The sequence below is a fragment of the Macaca thibetana genome, chromosome 12 (genome assembly GCF_024542745.1).
Source record: "Macaca thibetana thibetana isolate TM-01 chromosome 12, ASM2454274v1, whole genome shotgun sequence".
Lineage (NCBI taxonomy): Eukaryota > Metazoa > Chordata > Mammalia > Primates > Cercopithecidae > Macaca > Macaca thibetana.
The window spans coordinates 14989549-15003602 of NC_065589.1; the positions used below are offsets into that span (position 1 = coordinate 14989549).

General features: G+C 42.2%; 1 protein-coding gene and 1 pseudogene across 2 annotated transcripts in view; one reads left to right on the forward strand and one right to left on the reverse strand.

Moving 5' to 3' along the window:
* The window catches only part of LOC126932867 (thiamine transporter 2-like), a 42214-nt pseudogene that overhangs the window by 19746 nt on the left and 8414 nt on the right, over window positions 1-14054 (forward strand).
* The window catches only part of LOC126932880 (COP9 signalosome complex subunit 9-like), a 249397-nt gene that overhangs the window by 16784 nt on the left and 218559 nt on the right, over window positions 1-14054 (reverse strand). The window lies entirely within an intron of this gene.

The following is a 14054-nucleotide window of genomic DNA, read 5'->3' on the forward strand; positions in this document are numbered from 1 at the left end:
CACAATGAAGATAAAGCAGAATTCCATCAGCCCAAACAGTGCCCTTATGTTTCTCTGCCACCAATCCCCTGTCCCCACTCCTCGTCCCTGGCAACCACTGATTGGTTTTCTACCCATATAGTTTGTCATTGGTTTTCTATCCATATAGTTTGTCATTATAGAATGCCAAATCAATGGAATTATTTTTTTATATAGCCTTTTGCTTCTGGTTTCTTTCCTTTAGCACGATGTCTTCAATAGAATAATTTTGTATTGAGAAATGGAAATACGGTGTAGTTAAGGTTCTATTTCTTCAGAAACATTTTCATTGAACAGGTGACCTTTTCACTAAACAGGTGAAGGAATGAAAGACCTGTGTAAAATTAAAGCCATGAGGTCATTCCAGTGGAAGTGGTTCTCATTAGCTACCGCTAGAGGTTTTTCCTTGCCCTAGCTAAAGTTCAATCTTATTAGAGCTTAGTGCACAAATTCTGTAAATCTACTCTGTCTCATGGGAAAAATTGTCATTCTCACCTATCTATAAATAGATAAGAATTCCTACAAAATATTTAGAAGCTATCTTCTTTAAAAGCAAAAAGGCAAAAAGAAATCATTTCAGAATACAAAATTAAATGAAGTAATGCCAGGACATTTTTTTAAAATCTATTTTGTAGTCACACTTGTTCAACAGAGGAAAGGATTGCTTCCATTTAAGAAATGTTAGCACTAAGATTCATATAGATTCAGTACTACACACTTGTTCAATACAATATGCTTGTTTGAGGCTATTCAGTGTGCAAGCATTACTTTCTAAAATAAAATTTAAATTCCTCATTTACTATCTGGTTGGCAAATTGCTCTTCAGTTTTTCAGAAATTATTCTCTGTATCATATGTTAGCAAGAGAACAAGCTTGAAATCAGCAAAATCTGGTTTTGAATCTTGATGTTTATAGTGATGTGCTAAAAACTTTTCATTTTGGAAAACTTCAAATACATACATCATTTTGAAAAAATAGTATAATGAAACCTCATTTTCTCCTTACTCAACTTTAACAAGTATCAATTTATGGCCAATCTTGTTTCATCTGTACCCCACTCCCCATGAAATTTCTCACCCCTGCTTCTAGATTATTTTAAAGTAAACCCTAAAGATGTAATCTTTTCTTAATATCTCAATTTTCTTATGAATAAAATGACTATAAGAATATAAATGAATATAAGACTTACTGTATGAGTTCTTACACAGGTTAAGTGCTGGCCTCTAAACCACACTATTCCTGGCCTTTAGTGTTGTCAATATACAAACATCTCTCTCTCTTTTCCTAATTGAAAAAATAACATCTATTTACATTAATCAACATGGTTAGGAGGCACTTACCTTTTCGAAGGACTTTTACGTTAATCAGCTCCAGATATTTCCGTTACTTTTCGACAAATGCATTATATCCTAAGTTGAAATGAATGAATTCCTATAACTGAATTAGTTAAAATATGACTAGAAATAAAAATGACCCATCAATCCTTCTATTCTCTTTTCTGCCACTATTTTGTGTATCCTAATTTAAAATTTAAGTGTCTTCTTTGTTGGCAAATCAATACCTTTTGCTCTTTCTTCAAAAGGCAGGGGGCCACACAACCATTAAAACCTGAAAACAAGTCTAAAATTTGGCAGAAAAATTCAAGTTTTACGTTTTGTATCCCTTGATACTTCAATATTTCCGAATCCTTTTATCTTCTTGGCCAAGAGGAATATATTTAAGTCACTCCTTTAAAATATTTGTATTGCCACCATATCTCCTCTGCTAGTCTCTGCTGACATCCTCAATGCTGGAACAACTTTCAGTTTGGTTCTTCCATGGAAAGCTATTTTTAAGCTCAGTTGCTAAAGAAGAAACCAGTTTACCCAGGTACAGAGCAGGATGAGCAAAAACATACAGCTCAAAGGCATAACAGAAGACAAACCCTATTCCTATATACAAAGAAGAAAAGATGTTATTACGAATGGCGGGTCTTGAAAACTGTGCTTCTTAAAAATTGATTTTTTGGTAGGAATCTAATTAAATATGCTTTCACTAAGTTTTTAAGAGCCAGTAATATGGAAGTGCATTGATTAGTAACTCCCAAATCTCAATCATAATTGTCCATTTATCATTGACTCTGTCTGCACTCATGATATTCCACTAATAGGATGCCAAATGCCATTTTTAAAAATTGGGATATAAAAGGTAGAAAGTGCAAACTGAATCAGCATTTTTCTCTGACACAGAGATTCAGCAAAGAGTAGGATGCAGCAAGACTTCCAGAAGCGATTCCTTCATTTTCCCAGCATCTCTCAAACTGCTATCACAACATGAACTATTTATGGATTTTAAAAGATCTTAATGGATTTATGAAGATCTTAAAAAGAGGTTTTAAGACACATCTTTGAAGATGACTGAAAGACTAGGGGAAGAGGCCCATGAGAAAAGCTAAAAGAAGCATTTTTATCTCAACTAGAAAAAGCTGAAGAGTAATTTAATAATAATCACCAAGCCGGTTATGGAGAGAGTGGTAGATATAATCATCTTTACTGAGGGCGTAAGAATATACTGTGGTTAACTAATGATATAAAATGATTTTCTGGCAGAATCTTATTTCCAAAAACAGATGAAATTCACAAGTTTGAATATAAGAGGGATTTGGAGGGGATGGGTAAATAACCATACAACATCTCGAATAAGGTTAATTTTTTAAAGTAAGCCTTTAATTAGGTAAACGAAGTAATAACAACCCACAAGTTTTACACCAGAACACCCACCTCTTGGTTACCTGTTACCAGACCTCTTCATCCCTCTCATCAGCCCCCACTTCCCCACTTCCACCCCCCAGTTTGCAGAGATAACTTTTGGAATGAGAAACAGAATGAGTAAGCGCCATTTCTTCTTGATCAAGGGAGTTGAAAGTAAGACGCCTCCGTCATTCACTAATTTCTTTGCCTTCACCCTTCTCCTCCCTGGATGGTCTTGAGGCTTAAGACGTGAAAAGCAACTCTTATCACCAAGTCTGGGGAGTATACACAAAAAGAAAAGGGAAAGGCCAGTGGCCCCAAGTGCCCCCTTGATATCACAGACACCACAGCTGCTGTGCTGCTCTGCCTTCATTTTCCTCACTGGCAAATACACAGAGACCCCGCCCAGTGCTCACAACCAGCAGCCGTTGCACTCAGCCACTCTGGGACCAGCTGATGGCCTCTGATTGCACCCTCCATTAGATTAACCAGCTAGCATAACTGGTACTTTAATCTACCTTTAATTAAATAAAAGTTAGAATCATGAAAACGCATTTTTAGTTGCAACCTCAAAGGGATTAGTAAGGAGAGGGGCACTCTGCGTAGAAAGATTACCTCCCAAAAAGTCAAATACAGTGGTGACATTATTTTAAGTGCATGAAATGGGGATTCGTCTGGATTTGGAATAGGCTCACATATATCAAAATGGATATTTTTCAGTGTGTGTGGAATATGTGGTATTTGACAGTCCAGATAGCCCAGATGAGTGTTCTCACTTCATATTCATGGACTCAAATGCAGGATGTGTGTGGTCCATCAGCCTTAGGTTCCACTATTTCATAAACTATTTTTTGGTGTCTTAACTCAAAGGACAGCTGAAGTCAAAGGCCAGATTTTCTTTCTTTTCTTTTCTTTTTTGAAACAGTCTTGCTTTGTTGCCTATGCTGGAGTGTGATCTCGGCTCACTGCTACCTCAGCCTCCCAAGTAGCTGGGATTGCAGGCACACGCAACCACACCCAGCTAATTTTTGTATTTTTAGTAGAGACGGGGTTTCGCCATGTTGGCCAGGCTGGTCTCGAACTCCTGATCTCAGGTGATCTACCCCCACCTCAGCCTCCCAAAGTGCTGCGATTACAGGCCTGAGCCACCGTACCTGGCCCACATTATCATTATCAAACAAAATAAACTCCTTAAATGGATTTTCAGTGAGTTTGGGTCCTGATCATTTAGACATTGCCTTGTTTTCTTACTTTTCTATCCTAATGGAGATGGTCTCCATGCAATTACCTTAGGGGGAATGGGATTGAGGGGTTGAACTTAAAGGAGAAAGGGGTGCCATGGCTGGAATACGACACCAAATCTCGTGCTGAGGCTTGGTCCCTAATGTGGCAGTGTTGAGAAGTGGTGTCTTTAAGAGGTGACTGGGTCATTCAAGAGGGATCAATGCCTTTCTCCTGAAAGGAAGCTCTTGCTCGCTTGGGAATGGATTAGTCACCACTCCAGTGAGTTGTTATAAGCAAGGCTGCCTCCCATGTTTGGTCTCTGCACATGCGCTTCTCCTTCTCCTTCCTTAATGGATTTATGCGCTGTGTTATGACACGGCACAAAGCAAGGCCCTCGCCAAAAGCCAGCCAGATACTGCCCCCTGATCTTGGATCTCCCAGCTTCCAGAACTGTGAGCTAAATAAGCGTCATTTTTTAACAAATGTTTTAGTCTCAGGTATTCTCAGTCAACAGAAAATGGACTAAGAGGGGGACTTTAGGGTTGTTTGAAGTTTAAACAAATTTCAGTCAATGTTTTTAAATTTTTTTATTAAGAAAAGCTTATTTATTAAAGGCAACAGACTTTTTAAAAAACATTAAAGTAAGAAAGGCTTACTTGCATTAGGCAACAACAGACTGGATATCAGAAAAATCTTTACACCACAAAACCCTTGGATTTCATGGATATACATTTAATTTTAAAAAAAATAAATGGCTGAACTGGTAAGAAACTAAGAAAAATCCTCAGATGCCAAAGCAAGAACAGGAGGCCAGATAGCTAAGGAAGCATTGACTCTGCTGTGTGCTCAGGGCATCTGCTGGTTCCCCCAGAACCTAAAGTTTTGGTTCTAGTGACAACCCCAAAGGGCCACATCCTCAGTGAATGATGAATCAGAACAAAATACAAAATGACAGGGGGAAATCCCTCAGGAAGAAGACTAATCTGGGTGGAGTCTGGAGAATATGCCCTCAGCATTTGTCTTTATAAACCAGCACTCACATAATTCTGGAGTCCTACTCCTACAGGCTACACTTTTCTCTTTTAAGCTGAAAATTTAGTTTAAAGTGGTCCTGATTGGCAATGTCTCCAGGCACCTATATGTAACAAAGGCAAATGATTTCTGAAAGAATGTACCTCAATACAGGAATCAAAATATTGCCACACATAAAATTCCATCAAATATGAGATTATGAATTTTAAAAATTCAGAATCATACAAGGATATAAAGTTTCAGGAACAAGCCAACTGAAGTAATAGATAGCAAAATCAGACTAACAACGATTTGACATAGAAGAATGATCAGTATTTGAATATAAAATGTTCAGTATGTTTACACGTGGAGGAAAATAACATCATAAGAATAGAACAAGATACATAAATAGAACATCCTAAGAATAGAACAAAATAATCAGGAATTTGGGGAAAAATAGAACTACAGTCATGGGAAGCATAAGTATGTTTTGGTTAATGATGGACCGTGTATATCAGCAGTCCCCACCCTTTTTGACACCAGGGACTGGTTTCGTTGAAAACAATTTTTCCACAAACCAAGGTGGGGGAATGGTTTCAGGATTTCAAATGCATTATATTTTTGTACATTTTATTTCTATTATTATTGCATTGTAATATATAATGAAGTAATTTTACAACTCACCATAATGTAGAATCGGTGGGAGCCCTGAGTTTGTTTTCCTGGGAGCCAGTGACAGATCATAAGGCATTAGATTCTCATACGGAGTGCACAACCTAGATCCCTCACATGCAAAGTTCACAATAGGGTTCACGCTCCCATGAGAATTTCATGCCGCTGCTGATCTGACAGGAAGCAGAGCTCAAGCAGCAATGCGAGCAGTGGGGAGTGGCTGTAAATACCGATGAAGCTTCTTTTTTGTTTTGTTTTGTTTTTGTTTTTGAGATGGAGTCTGGCTCTGTCTCCCAGGCTGGAGCGCAGTGGCCGGATCTCAGCTCACTGCAAGCTCCGCCTCCCGGGTTCACGCCATTCTCCTGCCTCAGCCTCCCGAGTAGCTGGGACTACAGGCGCCCGCCACCTCGCCCGGCTAGTTTTCTGTATTTTTTAGTAGAGACGGGGTTTCACCGTGTTAGCCAGGATGGTCTCGATCTCCTGACCCCGTGATTCGCCCGTCTCGGCCTCCCAAAGTGCTGGGATTACAGGCTTGAGCCACCGCGCCCGGCCTGATGAAGCTTCTCTTGCTCACCCGCCACTCACCTCCTGCTGGCGGCCTGGTTCCTAACAGGCCATGGACCCTGGTACAGGCCCTTGGACTGGAGGTTGAGAACCCCTGACGTATATGACAGTGGTCCCATAAGATCGTAGTGGAACTGAAAAATTCCTATCACTGGCCGGGCGCGGTGGCTCATCCCACCACTTTGGGAGGCCGAGACGGGTGGATCACGAGGTCAGGAGATCGAGACCATCCTGGCTAACACGGTGAAACCCCGTCTCTACTAAAAATACAAAAAAAAAATTATCCGGGCGTGGTGGCAGGTGCCTGTGGTCCCAGCTACATGGGAGGCTGAGGCAGGAGAATGGCATGAACCCGGGAGGCGGAGCTTGCAGTGAGCTGAGATCCGGCCACTGCACTCCAGCCTGGGTGACACAGCGAGACTCCGTCTCAAAAAAAAAAAAAAATTCCTATCACCTAGTGACATCGTAGCCATCATGATGTTGTATAGCAAAGCATTACTCATGTGTTTTTGTTGATGCCAATGTAAACCAAACTACTGCACTGCAAGTATTATAAAAGTCTAGCACGTGCAATTACGTACGGCATATAACACTTGATAATTATAATAAGTGGCCAGGCACGGTGGTTCACACCTGTAAAATCCCAACACTTTGGGAGGCCGAGGTGGGCAGGGCAGATCACCCGAGTTCAGGAGTTCGAGACCAGTGTGGCCAACACGGTGAAACCCCGTCACTACTAAAAATACAAAACTAGCCAGTCGTGGTGGCAGGTGCCTGTAATCCCAGCTACTCAGAGACTGAGGCAGGAGAATTGCCTGAACCCGGGAGGTGGAGGTTGCAGTGAACCGAGACTGTGCCACTGCACTCCAGCCTGGGTGACAGAGCAAGATCCTAAAAGAGCAACTTCCAGCCCTGGAGCTCTGTTCACGTAAGTGCCCTGTACGGGTGTACCATGTTTTATCCCTTATATGTATTTTTACTGTATCTTTTCTATGTGTAAATACGTTTAGATACACAAATGCTTACCATTGTGTTACAATTGTCTACAGCATTCAGTACAGTAACAGGCTGTATAAGTTTATAGCCTAGGAACAATAGGCTATGCCATTTAGCCTAAGTATGTAGCAGGCTATGCCATCTAGGTTTGTATAAGTCTACCATATGATGTTTGCACAATGACACAATCACCTGGCAGTGCATTTCTCAAGAAATATCCCTGTTATTAAGGATGCATGACTGTAGTCAAGAATAGAAGCTTAATAAACAAGAGCTATGGAGAAGGTAAGAGCAATAAAGAAGAAAATATTAAACTGGAAGAGCTCATTTAGAATACAGCACAGAGATGAAAGTGAAAAAATTATTAAAACATATGGAGATTAGAGTGAGAAAGTTCCACAAAGGTCTATTTGAAGTTCCTTGGGGAGATAATAAGATAGAAATGACAGACAGACAAAGAAATATCCATGGAGAATTTTGCAGACGAGATGAAAGGCATGAATTAGATTTAGGAAGCCTAACAGCTCTCCAAAGGAGTAAATGAAAAGAAATTCAAATCTAAACACACCATAGTGAAACTACAGAATACCAAAGAAAAAGAAATCTTATAAACAGTCAGAAGAATAAAAAGAGCATCGCCGACAGAAAAATGATAATTAGATTGACAAATGACTTCTCAATGGCACACAATGGAAGCCAGAAAGGTAGTGGAATAATGCCTTCAAAGTGCTGGAGAAAATAATTGCCAGCTTAGGGTTGTACACAGAGAGGAAAACGTTTCAAAAAATGAGAGTAAAATAAAGACATTTTCAGACAAACAGAAATGGAGTGAGTGAGACACACTCACTCAGTAAGGGTGTAACAGACTCTTCCAAAAGCAGCTGCTAAAGGATGCACTCGAGGAAGAAGGAAAATTACCCCAAAAGAAGGCATATGATGCAAGAGGGAGTGTGAAACAGAAAACACGTGAGTAAATCTCAACACTGGCCATGTCAAACAGTAGTTAACTTTTTATATCTTGAAGAGTTTTCAAAAACATGAGACTAACATTCTGGACAGTAATAAATTAGAGATTAGAAGAATGTTCAAAACCAAAGATTTTTGTGCTGTTCTGGAAAAGGTAAAGGTGATTAGTTAGACACTGCCAGGGTGGCATGCCAAGCCGGGAGGAGTAGCAGCCCACCTGGTGGGGAGCATACTTTATCACCATCATTATTTAGAATTGCTGGTACATGGCAACAATAAAATACAGACAGGCCCTTCATCAGTTTTACTATTGCTTTTAAATTCTCTACAGGTAATTCTCCTCCTTACTGCCTGTACCTAGGGAAGACCACTTGGTCACCACCACTGTGGTCCTAGCTAGTTGGGAGGCTGAGACAGGAGGCTCACTTGAGCCTAGGAGTTCAAGGCTGCAATGAGCTATGGTTGTCATAAGGAGTGTGCAACCTAGATCTGTCACACGCACAGTTCACTATAGGGTTCATGCAGCCTGGGCAACAGAGCAAGACCCTGTTTCTAAAATATATGTATATATGTGTTTATACACATAGACATACATAAAAATATTTTATATGAATATAGTTGGGCATTCTTACATCGATTGTTTTGCTTAACATTATGTTTGTGAGATTAAGTCATCTCTTTGCTTCCCTTTAAGGCAAAAATTTATGAAAGTGTAGTCTATTTCCTGTCTCTCTAATTCCTCTCCTCATACTTTTTCTTAAATCCATTCATATCCATCTTTTGTCTTCAATACTTCACCAAAACCATTCCTGTCCAGATCACCGGTATCGATCCAGCAGTCATTCGCCAGTGCTCACCTCACTTCACGCATCTCGCTTTACCCGTTGGTAACGTTGTCACCATTGTCACTCTCTGCCCCTTGAAACAGTTCCATACTCACTTCCAGGACACCATGCACTCTTAATTTTACTCTTTCTTCACTGGGTGCTCCTTTCGGTCTCCTTTGCTGGTGTCTCCTCTTTTTTCAGAGGTGTTAACCCTAGAGCTCCTAAGGTTAAGTGCTTAGAAACTCTTTTCTCTATACAGTCTTTGATGGTTTCATGCAATCTCTATATTTGTATACTGATGATGCCAAAAATGATAGCTCAGACCTTGACTTTTCCCCCTGATCTTCAGACCGCTGTATTCAGCTGCCTACTACTCAGCATTTCCATTGGGATGTCTAGTGGACATCTGCAGTTCAGCCTGCTCCAGGTGGAATCCTCATCTTGCTCAAAACGGTGCTATCTGCCATTTTTCCCCATCTTTCAAGTTGCTTAGGCCCAAAACCTTGAAGTCATTTTTGACTCCTCCTAGTCTCTCTCATCTCAAATGTAACGTGTCAGAAAATATTCTTTTCTTTATTTTCAAACTAAATCTAGGAGATAGTTACTTCTCACCACCTCCATGGCTACTGCTCTGGTCTGAGTTGTCACTATCTCATCCACGTGGTTTATTGCAAGACCTTCTAACTCATCTCTGCTTTAATCCTTTGCCCTCTTCAACCTAGCCTCAAAATAGCAGTCAGAGCTCTCTTTATACAATATACAGGAGATCATGTCACTTTTCTGCTCTGAACTCTCCAATGGCTTTCCAGTTCATACACAGTAAAAAACCACAGGCCTGAGGGTAATCTGCAAACCTTACCTGGTCTTCCTGCCCTCCCCTTTACCTATCTGGTCTCATTTTCTACTCTTCTTCCTCTCACTCAGTTCAGCTACCCTGGGCTCCTTGAGCATCTTTAAATATTTCAGAAACCATCTTTGGACTTTAGCTTCCTTTCCCCGGAATACTCTTTCCCCCAGATATCCACATGGCTCGCTCTGCGACTCACTTCCTTTAAGTCTTTGTTCAAATGTCTCCTTTTCAATGAGGCCTGCCATGATGATCGTATTTAAATTTACATCTCTTCCCACCTTGTAATACACTCTTTCTGAATCTTTATTTCTACATTCTGGGTCCTTATTTTTAAAAATACAAACTGAAATATTTATTAAATATTAAACATTAAATTAAAAACTAGTATTAAATTATATGATACGGGATTCAAATTAACTCATGGGGGGAAGGGTAAATGGTTGGGGCATGGATGAAACAAGATTGGCCATGAGTTGATAATTGATGAAACTGGGTGCCTTGAAAGACTGGACCATCATGAGCCCCTTCAAGACCACATCCATTGGCCAGTGAACTGGGTACCATCAAATTATTTAATTGAACAGATTGAAACAAACCATCTACATGGCCTCAGTGAGCAACTGAAACCCAAAATGCTGTTTCAACACATTCAAGTCCACCCCCAGAACAACATGGAAACCGAAAGAGTGGGACATGTAAGGGCACGAACCTCGGCGTTGCTGTGAAGCGTTTTACAGATGTGATTGAAGTCCATAATCAGTTGATTTTCAATACAATCCTGGCTGGGCACGGTGGCTCATGCCTGTAATCCCAGCACTTTGGGAGGCCGAGGCGGGCAGATCACGAGGTCAGGAGATCGAGACCATTCTGGCTAACATGGTGAAACCCTGTCTCTACTGAAAATACAAAAAAAAATTAGCTGGGCGTGGTGGCGAGCGCCTGTAGTCCCAGCTACTCGGGAGGCTGAGGCAGGAGAATGGCGTGAACCCGGGAAGTGGAGCTTGCAGTGAGCCAAGATTGCGCCACTGCACACCAGCCTGGGCAATAGAGCAAGATTCCGTCTCAAAAAAAAAAAAAAATACAATCCTAGAGGAACTGATTCAATAATCCGGGTAGACCCGATTCAGTCAGGGGAAAGGCCTTACCAGCAGTGCTGAGGTTCCTCTGGAGACGGAGAGTCAGTCTGTGTTCAGGAGCTTCAGCCTATGCCTGTGAGTCCTAGCCCACCCCTTCTGATGGCCTGTCCTGTGGATTTTGGACTGCCTTATCAGCCTCCAACACCATGGAAGCCAACTTTTTAAAATTAGTTTCTTAATTTATATCTCCTATTTGTTCTGTCTCTCAGGTTGAACCCTGACTGATGCAGATTTAAACAAGTAATATACTTTTTTCTCTTAGTTGTAGTACTGCTTTTGTTGAATAACCCATCAGGTTTGGGAGCTTAGGTAGCCAGCAGCAGTGGATATGTTCCACTATTACAGCTCAGATTCTTAGCTGTAGGAGACCGTACCCCCTCAGGTCACAGTGATGGTCTGTGCCACAAGCAGCCTACGTTAGTGCATATAATACACTAAGTGGTAGGAACCGTGGTCTCCAGCACCCAAAATGGCCCGAGGGCGCCACCTGGAAACAGATAAGCACCACAGGTCACCATGTTTGTCCTCAAACCTCCCAACGTCACCAGGTTAATTTTTCCCCTAAGGGGACCTGGAAATATTGCCATATGGATTCCAGTAGCCAAGAACCCCAGAAATGTCTGAATTCCCCTTCTTTCCCTTTCTGTATGGACAGGAGTATAGTGCCACTGACCTCCAGTGGAGACCCAGAGACGTTGGCCTCATTCCAACCACACCGTTCGGCCCGAGACATTGGGTCTGCAATGTCTTTTTATCAAACAAACACATCAACCAGGCCACATAAGGCATCTCTGAACCATTTCCATACCTGTCCTTTAGCTAGAAAGTCTCCCTTTCTGTGGCAGCCTGCATTGCATAGTTGGTTCCTGCTCAGATGCCTCAGGACCTGAATACCTCTTTCCTCATCCTTTTCAGGTGCTTCAGGGTCCATCTGAGCATTCTGTTCCTGAGCTTTCCAGCCGCAGGAATGAAGGATCGCATCAGTGCCCAACAATCAGGGGCCTGTGCGCCACGATCTCGTTTCCACATTCCTTTCTGGCAGCCTTAGTCCATGGCCAGCTCACTCACATCCAGGAGTCCCACATATAACCCCTCCTGACCCATAAGATGTCCAGCAGTACCGTCCAGCTCTTGTGCCCCCAGGCTGACGTCTCCACCTTCAACCAGGTACTGGGAGGTTTTGCCCCTTGCTTCACCAATGAGCCATGATTCTGTCAGACTGGACCCTGCCTGCTGTGTCAGTTTTGGGGAACAGATTCACTGTGCACTGATTACCAATTTGTCTGAGTCCAGGGAGGCTCACACCCACACACACAACGAATGACATGAAGCAGGTTGATTACTTACAGGTAGGCAGCGAGGGGCATCAGAAGCCTGAGATTCACCATGATCAAGAAGCCGGGCTCAGGAAGCCATGCGGGGCCGATGAAGTCCGTCAGTGTCATAATTTTCAGTGCAAGGTGTTTTTGTTTCCACTGCTGTCACTTTCTCTCCTCATCCCACTCACACACACACCCTGATCCAGCACCACCTGCCTCCACCTGTCTAGCAGTTTTGCAGTTGTCTTTTCCTGTCCCATCCCCAGGCCCCATCCCGTAGTGTTAATGGGGATAATAATAGGTTATTCTCAAGCCTGCAGAGGATTTAGGTCAATCTGTAGTCTAAAGACTGTGTCTGGGCTGGGCATGTTGGCTCATGTTTGTAATTCCAGCACTTTGGGAGGCCAAGGCAGGCGGATGACCAGAGATCAGGAGTTCGAGACCAGCCTGTCCAACATGGTGAAACCCCAACTCTACTAAAAATACGGGAAAAAAAAAAAGTTAGCCAGGTGTGGTGGCAGGAACCTATAATTTTACCCCAGCTACTCAGGAGACTGAGACAGGAGAATCACTTGAACCCAGGAAGCAGAGGATACAGTGAGCTGAGATCCCACCACTGCACTCCAGCCTGGGTGACAGAGCGAGACTCTGTCCCAAAAAATAAAAAATAAAAAAGACTGTCTGTATCCTCCAGTCTCTCTAAGGCAGTGGTCCCCAACTTTTTGGCATCAGGGACTGGTTTTGTAGAAGACAGTTTTTCCATGGGAAGTGGGGAGATGGTTTCAGGATGATTCAAGCACATTACACTTACAATGCATTTTATTTCTATTATTATTATACTGTAATATATCATGAAATAATTGTACAACTCATAATTGTAGAATTAGTGGGAGCCCTGAGCTTGTTTTCCTGCAAATAGATGGTCCCATCTGAGGGTGATGAGAGACAGTGACAGATCAACAAGCATTAGATTCTCATAAAGTATGTACAACCTAGATCCCTCACATGTGGAGTTCACAATAGGGTTTGTGCTCCTATGAGAAGCTAATGCTGTGGCTGCTAATCTGACAGGAGGCGGAGCTTGGGTGGTAATGTGAGCGATGGGGAGTGGCTGCGGCTGTAAATACAAATGAAGTTTTGCACGCTTGCCCACCGCTCACCTCCTGCTGTGAGTCCTGGTCTGTGGTCTGGTGTTTGGGGACACCTGGTATAAGGGGTTAGCAGTTCAGAAGCCACAGCCCCGGGCAGCAAAGGACAGCAGGTTTATTCCAAGATGAAGGGGGCCCCACTCTGACACGTATCTTCAAAAGCAAGACTGGCTCTGATCCCCACTCTCATGGGGTATTTGGCCTCTCTTGTATCCTACGCACGTCATGTCTGTGACCCAGAACCCAGCAAGCCCACAGCTTCAGCCCCGCATTTTACATTTTCAGTCTGTGGTCCCCAGAGATAGATGTCTTGTTTTTGAGTTCAGCTATGTTGTTATTTTATTTTTATATGTTATATACACATATCTATCCTGTGTATGTAACACAAAAACAAGCTTTCTTTTTCCTGTTTTGAACAGAGAGGCCGCATCAATGTGTGAAAACATGAAACCATCTTGATCCCAAATCTCCTCAGCCTAAAGTCTATAACAAACAAAACCATAGAACCTCAACAGTCAGAAAAAGTGTGGAAGCTGGAGAAAATAATCAACAAGAAAAAAAGAAGGGAAAGGAAAGAGCAACATGCTCTTCATT